The sequence below is a fragment of the Zea mays genome, chromosome 1, assembly GCF_902167145.1.
Source record: "Zea mays cultivar B73 chromosome 1, Zm-B73-REFERENCE-NAM-5.0, whole genome shotgun sequence".
NCBI classification, from domain to species: Eukaryota; Viridiplantae; Streptophyta; class Magnoliopsida; order Poales; family Poaceae; genus Zea; species Zea mays.
Genome location: NC_050096.1, coordinates 297,275,497 through 297,287,927, shown reverse-complemented (window position 1 = coordinate 297,287,927; position 12,431 = coordinate 297,275,497). Strand labels below are relative to the sequence as shown.

Here is a 12,431-nt window from a genome sequence, read left to right as displayed (position 1 = left end):
GAGGAACATAAAAGGTGTAAGCAGGTGGTAGCAAGTCCTAGGCATAACCATAGAACCGAAACCAATGCGCGCAGAAGGTCCCCGTGAGTAGGCCCATCTCCGTCGACGAGTGAGGAGTCGAAGAGGACCGGGAAGGAGGCGTCGCCGAGGAGCACCACCACGTAGCAGTCACACGCCACAAAGGCCCAGCGACATGTTGAGCCGCACCATGGGGGAGTCGTATGTAGAAATAATTAGGGCTCTAACAAATTGTAAAGAAACATTTAGATCTCGATCCATTAACACTCCTATGTAGAATACAACTATCACTGTCTACTCAAGTCAACTGTTGGTAAATATAGGCTATATATCACTAATGGCTCAAGCAATAAACTAACAACAGCCTACCAAATCGGCTCAAAACGTCAATCGATGGCGATAGTCCCAGTGTTACCATCAGTTTGTGGCATAGACCTCACTATCAACTTTTAATGATCCTCCATTTACTTTTTATAATTTTAAATTAAAAACAACCGGTGAATGATTATATAGCTTATATTCATACTAGGTGAGTGCCCGTGCGTTGCAACGGAACCGTATAATAACACGATAACTTATGTATATATATATTATATTGTTATAGTACGATGCCCGTGCGTTACGACGACATATAAATTATTTGATAAAATGTTTGTGCACAATGATTACATGAAAGCAAACAACACATATATTATCATCGACTTCAATATCTCATAAATTTCACAAATTGTGTCAACAACCAATCTCTACTATAAAGCATCAATTTACACATGCTTTGGTGGGACTCTAAATTCATGTTCACAATCAGAATATCATAACCTAAAGTCCAATTCTTATGGTGACCCGTAGTACAAAGCTACAAAAGAGAATCAAATGCAGGTACAATCTCAAGAAGAATGTGGTCCTTGACGATGACATAAGCAAAACTGTTTTTAACATAGCTTACCTTTATGTAGAGAAAAATACATAATATAAAGCTTCCATAAACAAGAGCAGAGTATATCTCCCCAAGTGATCATAATTGGAGGGTTAAATATACCGAACCTGACACAAAACTTTATTCGTGTTAGCACGTTTAATTGTGGACAAATAACATTTAATTGTGGACAAATAACACATCGACAGACACAATTTAAGAGGGTCAACACCCCAATTTGGAAAGGAAATTGGAGGGATAAAGTAAACTCGATTAGTTCCTATGCTTATATATAACAAAAGGATAAATAGAAATGCAAGCAAAGTTGAGAATATCAAAAGGATAGAAAAACTACAAGCGCATATACAAGGATTATCAGTTTGATGGCCATAAGATCGAAGGTTCCAGAACCTTATTTTGTTCTATTTATAGGACTGATGAATAGCCAAGATGTGTGGCAGAGCGTTGATAGCAGGTAAATCACAGGATGCCATCATTTATTCATTTCATGCATGCCCTTCAACATCTCTTGAAGAGGAAGAGAAATGGAACCAAGTTAAAATTACACGAACAACAGGTTGACTAACGAAAAAGGATAGTCTTACCACCACAAACCAAGGTTAAGTTATCAAGGTCCAATATAGTATACTCGGTTGATCTTCTATGTTTGTCTAGCTGCTAGTACTTATTCAATTATTATTTCTCTTCATTAAGTTCTCTCAGTCTTTCCTCTAAGTAGTGGAGACAATTTGACCAATCTGCTTCCCTTTGTTGGCTTCTTGTAAGGAATTGTCGTCTCAACATGTTACTTTGATATTTGTTAAGATTTATTAAGAATTGTGGATATTCAAAGTTTTAAACTACTTGTTTTGGTCATTATTTTCAAGCTCTCCTTCTATCTATCCTCAAATACGTGTTCCACCAGTCTCTTTGGGATGATCTAATTGTTCAGAATCTTTCATCAAGGTAAAGGATGCAATCTACTAAACCGGTACTGGGAGTGAACCGTTGGCAAGAATGAAACATTAGACTCACCCACGGATTTCAGCAAGTCTGTTAGTAAGCTCGTACACATAAGAGTAATAAAAGTACAGACGTGATGCCAAGACATCAACAGTTCTTCAGGCGAGCAATGCTCACACTTGCACATGCTTTAGCCTTAATACAAAAGCAGTCAAAATATTATTTTACACGTCAAACATAAGGAAAATCCGCGTTTTCGATGTACCTCATCGTATTTCTTCTAATCAATAAGAAAAATCAGTACAAGCAAGTAGCAATATATTTCAATCTCAAGGAGACCATGTTTGATTGAAATCGGAGCCACAACATCAACATCCATATTAGTATCGTCTTCCTGAAAGAAACTACAAGTGAACATTAGGAGTTATAAATGTGATATTTTTTCCAAAAATGGGTACATGATAGAAATTGAGGAAATGAGTTTGTGTCCTTATCAAGTCAAATTTGGGTATTGTTTATTCTCTATATATGAAGTCACTTAGATCATCCCAAGATGGTTTGTTTTAAGATAAACTTAAATCTTACAGGACTTACAGAAGCAATATACTTTGCCACTGGAACGACCTTGTCATCAGTATAACTAACAAAACAATTGCAGACAGGACACCCTGCAATTAAGCATTTGAAAGAAGCACTCAGATTAGTGGGGACAAGGATGGCATGGAACTAAATCACATTGTTACAGTGCTCCAAAAAAACATACCAGATTTGGGCATATTACCACAATTTGCTTCTCCAGCAGAACTCCAATGAATAACCCTAACACCTTTAGGAAAAAATAACTTTATGCAAAAATGAATAGTCAAGACAACAATTACCATTTATATTATACCCCATATACCAAATGTATGATCTTAAAATGGGTTAGTAATGGTCGTATTGAACAAACAGAATTGCATGGATGTGACCTATATTTAATGTGGTCTTAATCACCTATATTTTACATAGCAAAATATATAGTGTTTTGTGATTCAAAAAGACCAGCTTCCTTTCAAAAAGTTTTGTTTCTCACCCTGCTCAGGCTTTGTACATTCTTTTTTTGTTTGCTCTCCTTTTTTGTTTTGTTTGTGCAATTGTTTCTTTAGTTCTAATAAACTTTTATTATAGTGCCCTGCTATATTTATAGTTCAAAAATGTTTGGTTGGTTCAAGAACTAATGAAACCTCTCACTTCACTTCTTCCTGTTGATTGAGAAAAATAACTCACGGCAGAGCATACATGTCTTATCTGTGGAATTTCACAAACAGCAAAAAAATAAAGACAGAAGAAAATCTTGGTTGTAAATATTATATCTTAAGAAAAGGTCTTGAGTGTTGAGCTTCTTCTGCAGTCGCCAAATGTAAATTGATCTACATTCCAAGTTTCAAGATTACGGAAACGGAGGAATGATACTGCAGGTGTTGGGGGCCTTCGGCTTCCGAAGGTCCTCAAAAATATGATTTAACAATGTTTCTGGAGTATAATGTGTGAACAGGTATCTTCGGACTTGTATCAGAAAGGGAGAAGCTCAAAAGATACGAAGGTTGACACAGTGCCGAAGCTGTGAAGCAGGAAAGCTTCGGCATGTTCGCAGAAAAAGGAACCGACTTAAAGATGAAAAGGCCATTTGGACCTCGATAGAATGCTATAGAATTATCACCAAATGTAAAGGGCATGTATGTAATTTTGTATGGGTTGTACCCCGTGCCTATAAATAGGTGAACAGTATCCCCGTACTGTTCACGCTGACTTGGCATTTGCTTTTGCGTCACGCTTGTACTTTTTACCTTCTCTCAGGACCGAAGGTACATTTGTAATTTGAAATCATTTCTATTTTTCCATGTTAATAAAATAGAAATGATTCTATGATGATGCTTATATTATATTTCATGCTTTATATGAATCCTTCGTCATTACTTGTTATGTTTACGAAGGTATGTCTCTTATGACCTTCGTCCGAAACTCATTATTTCCCGAAGGGACATAATGCTTCGAAGGACGAAGGACTTTAACACTTAACACTTTTTATGTTGCCTTGTTCTTAACTCTTAGCATTTGAGAACAAGTCCCCAACATTGGCGCCCACCTCCGGTGAACTCACTTCCACTTCGAGTTTTTTTTGAACACCTTCGGAAGCTATAGACCCTCGCTATGGCGCCGAAGAAAGCTTCAGCGACTGGGGCTGCAGCACTGCAACCGCTGGACCCCAACCAGGAGACCGTCTCTCTTCGGGAGGCCCGAAACCAGAAGAGGAAGGCTGTCAGCCCGACGATTCAGGAGGATGAACTAGACCAAGAGATCAGGGACATGGAGATGCTACATCAACAGGTGCAGAGGAAGAAGGAGAAGATGGCCAGGCTAGCTGAGCTGCAGAGGCAGATAGACGAAGCTTCTGAAGAAGTCCGTCATCTTACCCACGATGAGCAGAACCGAAGGCCTCAACAAAAAGACCTTCATCAGGAGGGCTTCTTCAATGAAGATGACTGGTATGACAATTTCCATCATGGAAATTTTGTTTTCGACGATGCTTCTCCTCTGTCCGCTGAGCTGCAGGCTACACCTTGGCCTCCGTCCTATAAGCCCCCCCAGCTTCCCATGTTCGATGGCCATTTGGACCCGAAGCAGTTCTTGATGAGTTACGAAGCAACAGTGTCTTCGTATGGTGGCAATGCTGCAGTAATGGCAAAGTCTTTCGTTATGGCCGTCAGGAGTGTTGCTCAGACCTGGTATTCCTCCCTTCGGCCAGGAACGATCACTTCATGGCAGAAGCTGAAGGATATGTTATTGACCAGCTTTCAAGGATTTCAGACGAAGCCGGTCACTGCTCAAGCCTTGTTCCAGTGCACTCAGGATCATGAAGAATACCTTCAGGCGTATGTCAGAAGGTTCTTGCGTTTGAGGGCGCAGGCACCAACGGTGCCCAATGAAATTGTCATCGAAGCCATGATCAAGGGGCTTCGTCCTGGACCTGCTGCTCAATACTTTGCTAGGAAGCCTCCTCAGACCCTGGAGAAGCTGCTCCAAAAGATGGACGAGTACATTCGTGCTGACAATGACTTTCGCCAAAGAAGGGAGGAGGCCTTCAGATTTTCTGAAATGACCAGGGGCTTCGGAGGAAGATCCTATCCGAGGCATGTCAGGTCCATCCATAACTCCACTCAGAATGATGATAAGGGGAGTCAGCAGAACAGACCGCAGTGCTCCTCACAGGCTTCGGGGCAACAACAAACCTTCTTCCGGCCACCAGCTCCAAGAGGCAGAGGCGCCAGGGGCTTCGGCGGAAGATTCGGAGATCAACCAAGGAAACTGTTTTGCTTGTTCTGTGGAGAAAGCAAGGGCCATACCACCAGGACGTGCCATATTACAATCCAGAAGCAAAAGGAAATAGCCGAAGCTGCATCTCAACAAGCTCAGCCGAAGCAGGTCATGCACACTGCTTCGTATCATCCACCTTACATCCCACAATACATAGACAACCACCCTGCAGCTTCTGTAGCTTCGGCAAGTCAACCTCAAGCTTCCTGGCAGCAGCCTCCGCCTCCACCTCCACTGCAACAGGGTCAACAGCCAGAAGGGAGTCAATATGCCCCACACCAAAGGGACTTCAGAGAACAATCCGAAGCTCGCACAGTCAACAGCACTGTGCCAGAGTCGAAGCACATTTATTGACACATATCCTACCTTTGATAGCAATCTTTTCTATTCAGTTTTATTTTCTGTGAAACAAAGAACATTATTAGTTTTCATGTAATAATTTCGTTGTTTCCCACGAGGAAAACCCATTTTCTTCACAGGCTTAAGTCCCTGAAGCTAACAAGGAGGACCTTCGAATTATTAAAAATCCTTCGAAGCAATAGAAAGTCGTTCTAAGGAACGCAGAGTAAGTTGATGAAGTCACAAAAAGCCGTTCCAAAGGGAGCGCAGTGTAAGTTTTCTGCTCAAAAGTCGTTCCTACGGGAATGCAGAGCTTACAGCGAAAAGTCAACGCTGATACCGCCTAAGTAAAAGGCGAAGAAGCTCCTAAGGGAGGCTTACAGCGAAAAGTCAACGCTGATACCGCCTAAGTAAAAGGCGAAGAAGCTCCTAAGGGAGGCTTACAGCGAAAAGTCAACGCTGATACCGCCTAAGTAAAAGGCGAAGAAACTCCAAAGACGTTCCTAAGGGAATGCAGAGTTTACAGAGATATTTTGTGTGTATCTTCGGAACAAACGTCATTTGCATAACATAACATCATCACACCATTTTGCATAGCATAAGCATCATACATCATGTTGCATATGGCAAAAGAAGGGGACACCGTATCAACCTTTGAAAGGACGCTTTGAGAAAGTGAAAATTGTGTAAAGTCATGAGGAAATACAATGATAATCTTCGGAATACAGCTTCGGAGAATGTTTTTACGAAGCATGGATGAGCCTCATCAGAGTAATATCGAAATTATACAGCTTCGGAGAATGTCTTCTTCACGAAGCATGAAAAGAAGGGAAGGTGTTTTTTCGCCGAAGGCTCAAAAATGGTATGTATGTAGAATTTCATGCATCGTAAAGAATTGAATAATGAAAAGGGACTTATATATTACATTCAAATGTACAAAATATTACATAGATCACACTTCAAATGTTTTTTCTAATAACATCTAGTCTTCTCTTAATACTACTTCGGCAGCCTCATTTAGAAGTTGTTCAACAACTTTATCCATGATAGCTTCGGCCATCTTTTTAATTTCGTCGTCATCTTTAGGCTGAGGGCCCGAAGATGCTTTAGTAGGATCTGAGTGAGGACGGGATACTATTACATCACTATTACAGATCGCGAACGAACTATAAAATTAAAAGTTATAACGCAATGAAAACTATTCGTTAGTACCTATTTGCCCTTCGGGCTCTGCGTTTTTCTCAGCAGCCTCGGCTACTTTTCTAGCCTCATGAATCCCTTTCTCGCTTTTCTGAATGATTTCTTGGGCCATTTCTCTACCACCGTTGTCCCAGATGTCGGTGAAAAATTCTCCCCCAACCGCGCTAGCTTCGGCTGAAGGATCTTTTATATCTTCAGTGGACAAGGTGGCTTCGGACTGCGATAAAATCTTTACATGTTCACACCCTTTCCCCTCCAAAATGGTGGCAATCCCTCTGGCACCAGAAAAAGCGCAGATGTCTCCGCGACTATTTAAAATTTCTTCAAAGGCCTCCGCCTCATGATTGATCCATTCCAGGGGACCTTCGGGGTTACCTCTTATAAAGTTTTCTTCTTGCGAAAATGCGCCAACGCTAGCGAAGCTAGTTTTTATTTTCTTGACACATTCTATAGATTTGTCGAAGCATTTCTTCTTGGCTGATCGAAGCTCTTTAACAGTTTCTTCTAAATGATTTGCCCATTGGTCGCTGAGTTCTCGCTTTGTTTCTTCAAGTATACGTTCTTCTTTGGCTCTGGCCAGTTGTTTCCGAAGGTCTTCAATTTCGCGTTTCTGAGCTTCAGCTTGACTTTTAAAAGCAGCTTCGTCCTCCTTTATTTTATCTATTAATGAGTATAATATTTTGTCTTTTTCGAGACCTTCGTTCCTCAGTTCAATTACTTCGGAACGAAGGTTGCTCAGGGCTATAGTACAACCTTCGTCTTCAGCATTTTTCTGTGCCCTGAGGGCATTGCTGAGAATCAGGCCCTGCAAACAGGAGCATGTATGTGTCAATGGTTTAAAACAAACGAAAAATTTTGAATTCAACAAAAATATAAGAATTCCATTTGTCGCACCTTTAAACTGTTGTAAGCTAGGCTGTCAGCCAGATCGTTCTTTGACAGCACCGAAAGTCCGTCTTCTAAAGTTGGAAATCCGAAGCTTCTGCTCATCTCCCGACAGACAGAAATTTCCTTGCTGTCGGGGAGGCAATACAAGAAATCTTCTTCTCCACTGCCATTAAATATCAACGCCCCCTTTGGATATCTCAACTTTTGGGCATAGTGTTGGGCCTCTTGTTCTTCTTTTCCTGTTAATTTTTTCCCCGAAGCATGACGAAAAATATAATCGCGAATTTTGGATGCTTCGGGGGTAACAACACCAGTTCCTTCAGCAAAAGTTGGCTTTGTTATTTTTTCTGCCTCACTTTCCAAGGTTTTTGCCTTTGAGGGCTCTGAGGGCCCAGCTTCGGCTTCAGTATCTTGCTCTGGAGCTTTAGAACCCGAAGCTTCGACTGTTGTTTCAGGAGTGACGGCAGCCTTCTTCGGAGGGGTGCTTGAAGATTTGATTGTTTCCAGCACATCTAGCACATTAGCCATCCTCCTTCTTTTCGGAGTCACTGCTGGCACTTTTTGATTTCTTACTGTTTCAATGTTTGCCACAGGACTCAAAACTCCTGATGTTTTGGAGTCCTCGCTTGCTTCCTTTACCTCTTCCATTTTTTCTGTGAATGGCGCTTCGGCCTTCTCTTTCGTTTCTGGTAACAAAATTTTTGATTGCTCCAATTTTGTCTTCGTTGGTATTTCGGCTGTTTCTGTGACTTCTGGCAGCAAAGTTGGCTCGGCTGGTTTTTCAGCTTCGGTGGCCGAAGAAGTCTCTCCGGTAAACTTAGGCACCGAAGCTGGTTCAATATAACGCGGTCGATAAGAAAGAACCTTTATCTTCTTCCTTTTCGGTTCTGGCTCGCTAGGAGCAGCTGCAGTTTCTTCTTCTGCAGAGGTTGTATTTTTTCTCTTCTGCCTTCGAATGGGGTAGCAATAGTCAGGGTAGACAAACCCGATGGCATCAAATACCCGATTCAGCCTTTTCTTTTTTCGGCCTCCGAAGGCTGCTGACATTGCAGCATCTTCGGCCTTCGAGTATGTCCCAAGCAGCTCATCACTTAAATTGTCAATGCTTTTCAACCACTCATCATCTGGCTCAATAAATTTATCTCCAAATTTAAAAGTGTACTTAAACCTGACAAGTCCACCTTCGTCGGCCTCTTTAATGGTTTCTTGTGGCATTTCCCATTTCTCCGCAAGCGGCCACACCCTGAAGGCAATATGCTCTTGTACTAAGTCCCTTGTTCCTATAAAAGAGCAGACAACGCCGAAGGCTCTTTGGCACTCTTCGGCGGCTTCGTTCATTTCAACCTTCGGCCTCCGAAGGCCGAAGCTTTGCCAAATAGGACGCATAATTATACCTTTGATGTCTTCTCGTGCTGATAAGTCATTCTTCACATAAAACCATTCTGTCATCCAATCCCCGGGCCATCTTTTCCGAAAGGTTGGTACGGGACAGCTTGCCTCGGACCGGGAGACGAAGCTGTAGCAGCCAAAGTTGTTATGGTACTGTTCTTTGCCCCAAGGCTTTGTTTTATACAATAATTCATGAACATTACAAAAGCTTCTTGCGTCAGGCTTCAGACCTTGGCTTCTCGCGGCCCACACGAAGATATTTAGCCTTATAATTGCCTCGGGAGTAAGTTGATGAAGATAGACTTCGAAGATTTTCAACACCTCCACGACGAAGCTGCTCAAGGGGAATCGCAATCCAGCTTTCAAAAAGCTTCGATACACCACAACTTCATTTTCTTCAGGGTGTGGACAAGTTTTTTCCCCTTCGTCCGCCCTCACAATGGACAGGTCCCGGAAATACCTTCCTTTCATATTAACAAGATGATTCTCTTTGATAGTTGATTTACCATAAACTGAATGGCTTGGTCGCCAGGGGCGATCTTCGGAGTCTTCGCCACCGCTGTCCACATCATAACTTTCACTGTCACCAGTATCTTCAGACAGCCCTTCCAGAATTTCCCTGGTGATCTTTTCTGTGTTGGTCTTCGACATTGCTATAAGAAACCCTAAGTTCTTCTCTTCATCAAGACTCAGCTTCATCTCAGCAGCAGCCTTCTTAGCAGCTTCAGACATCTTCGGAAACACTAAAAAACTGTTTTTAAAAGCCGAAGCTTCAAAGCTAAAAACTTAGCAGATCACAGTGCACAAGAGCTAAAAGATGAGTGAGCAGGACTGGTTGGCCAGAAAGCGTGCAAAATAAGTTTGCGGTATGGCCGTATTTATACGCTTGATGCGTTGAAAGTTGAAAGACCCCACTTGTCATTGAATGTTGCTATTCTAGCAAAGGGAAGGTGTTTTTTCGGACCTTCGGCTTAAAGCCTTCGTCCATGTCGCAATCTAAATTTATTAACAAATTAATATTGCGAGGGGCTACTGTTGGGGGCCTTCGGCTTCCGAAGGTCCTCAAAAATATGATTTAACAATGTTTCTGGAGTATAATGTGTGAACAGGTATCTTCGGACTTGTATCAGAAAGGGAGAAGCTCAAAAGATACGAAGGTTGACACAGTGCCGAAGCTGTGAAGCAGGAAAGCTTCGGCATGTTCGCAGAAAAAGGAACCGACTTAAAGATGAAAAGGCCATTTGGACCTCGATAGAATGCTATAGAATTATCACCAAATGTAAAGGGCATGTATGTAATTTTGTATGGGTTGTACCCCGTGCCTATAAATAGGTGAACAGTATCCCCGTACTGTTCACGCTGACTTGGCATTTGCTTTTGCGTCACGCTTGTACTTTTTACCTTCTCTCAGGACCGAAGGTACATTTGTAATTTGAAATCATTTCTATTTTTCCATGTTAATAAAATAGAAATGATTCTATGATGATGCTTATATTATATTTCATGCTTTATATGAATCCTTCGTCATTACTTGTTATGTTTACGAAGGTATGTCTCTTATGACCTTCGTCCGAAACTCATTATTTCCCGAAGGGACATAATGCTTCGAAGGACGAAGGACTTTAACACTTAACACTTTTTATGTTGCCTTGTTCTTAACTCTTAGCATTTGAGAACAAGTCCCCAACAGCAGGCTAGAGTCATGATAGGTCAAGTATATCTACCTTAAATGTCCAAATCGCCTCTGCAAAACCCAACAAGGGTAATCTAGGCCAGGAGTATTTCACAGGTTGGACATGTTCAAGGGTGTGGAATATAAGTTCACCACCACGAGGTGGTTGAGGAAGAGCATGATAACCACAAACAATCTGTATAGGTTCATTATTGTGTGCCTAAAAACGATAATGTATATGAACAATAAGAATTCAAGCCATCTTAAGGTATTTGAGAGGCACGAATATCTAAAATGGCCGGCACCAGTTTGTCCTCCAAAGTACTACTATAAAATTTGTTGTACACTTGTACTGACGGTTATCATGGGTAAAACAAAAAAACACAGAGCAACTCTTAGCTAAATGCTCATACTTTAATGGTCTTATACAACTTTTTTTAACAGTGTATTATCTTGATTTGTCTTGCAGAGATATGGTTGCAGAGATATGGTGCTTTGTATTTGTTGGCAGCTTCTTCAATTACTATTGTAATGTCCATGAACTGAATGATGCAGCAGCCTGAATAGCTCTGGAGTCTGGATGCTATTGGTTCTAAATGATAGCTTGAGCTGAATAATCTGATAGCATGAATAGTTGTGGCAAGTAGTGCTTGACTGAATGATATCGTTAGGTGCAGCAGAACCAAACATGTTGTTGGTCTGCTTTTTCGTTTACTTTTTTCTTCCTACCGCAACTAAGTCATTGGTTGTATTGTTGCGAGTATGAATTGTTATTTAAGATAATGGAACATCGGAAGCAATACATACGGAATAAGGCTCAGAAAAGGAATAAGGATCATTTGTACAATTTCAGAGAAACACACTTGAATAAGGTTCATGCTGCAAACAATAATATTTTGGTTCAGATTCAGTTGGTGCTACCAATTAAAATATTGTTGTGTACATTCAATTCCTGTCGCAGATGCATACGGCAAATGGTGAGAAATAGTTGTCCGCGCCAGCAAACATGCGCCAAAACACTCACGCTGGCGCAAAAACAACTAATTAGATTAATTAAAGGGCACACTGTTGGAGGTTGCCGTTTGGTTTCGGCTCTATTTTCTCTAGATTAGACATGTTTTAAAATTAAGGGCATAATTATAAGGCACTCTCTTGGAGATGCTCTTATGGGCAATTGTTCAAGGAAGAAAGTGGGTGGGTTACCGTAGAACTCCATGATGTTGGCCTCCATCTCCCAATCAGGAAGCACCGACGAGCCATTTGCGCACACCTATTGGAGAAACAACAACTCAGCAGCCAGCCATGATCTTGACAGAATCTGTGAGCCCAAGTAGCTAGACACGCTTCATCTGCACAAAAAAATAAGAGATGTCAACTTCCATTGAGACAAATATGTTTGTTTTTATTGGTCATTATTAATTAGCCCCCGTTTTTCAACACTACACTCAAAATCAAGGCATCTACCATCACTTGCAAATTCAGCCACAAGCCCACAACTTGCTTTAACATGTTCCAGATGTGTTGGGAGCATGGAACAATTCCAGGAGGTTTTAAAATACTGCTAGGTGAATTTTACAATGCAAACAACAGTCAACCATGATCTTGACAGACTCTTGACACAGATAAACAACACAAACTAAAATGGGAACCTAATAAGTTGAGAGTGAATTCATATCCAATGCTGCCCGCCTG

General features: G+C 41.3%; 1 long non-coding RNA gene across 1 annotated transcript; it reads right to left on the bottom strand.

The window, feature by feature from the left end:
* Nucleotides 1-1,977: 1,977 nt before the first annotated feature.
* LOC111590618 (uncharacterized) lies at nt 1,978-12,085 on the bottom strand. Its single transcript, XR_002749754.1, has 3 exons — nt 11,943-12,085; nt 2,661-2,723; nt 1,978-2,565 (listed from the first exon to the last, which is right to left on the bottom strand). It is a non-coding gene; the product is annotated as an uncharacterized lncRNA (long non-coding RNA).
* Between the last annotated feature and the right edge of the window lie 346 nt (nt 12,086-12,431).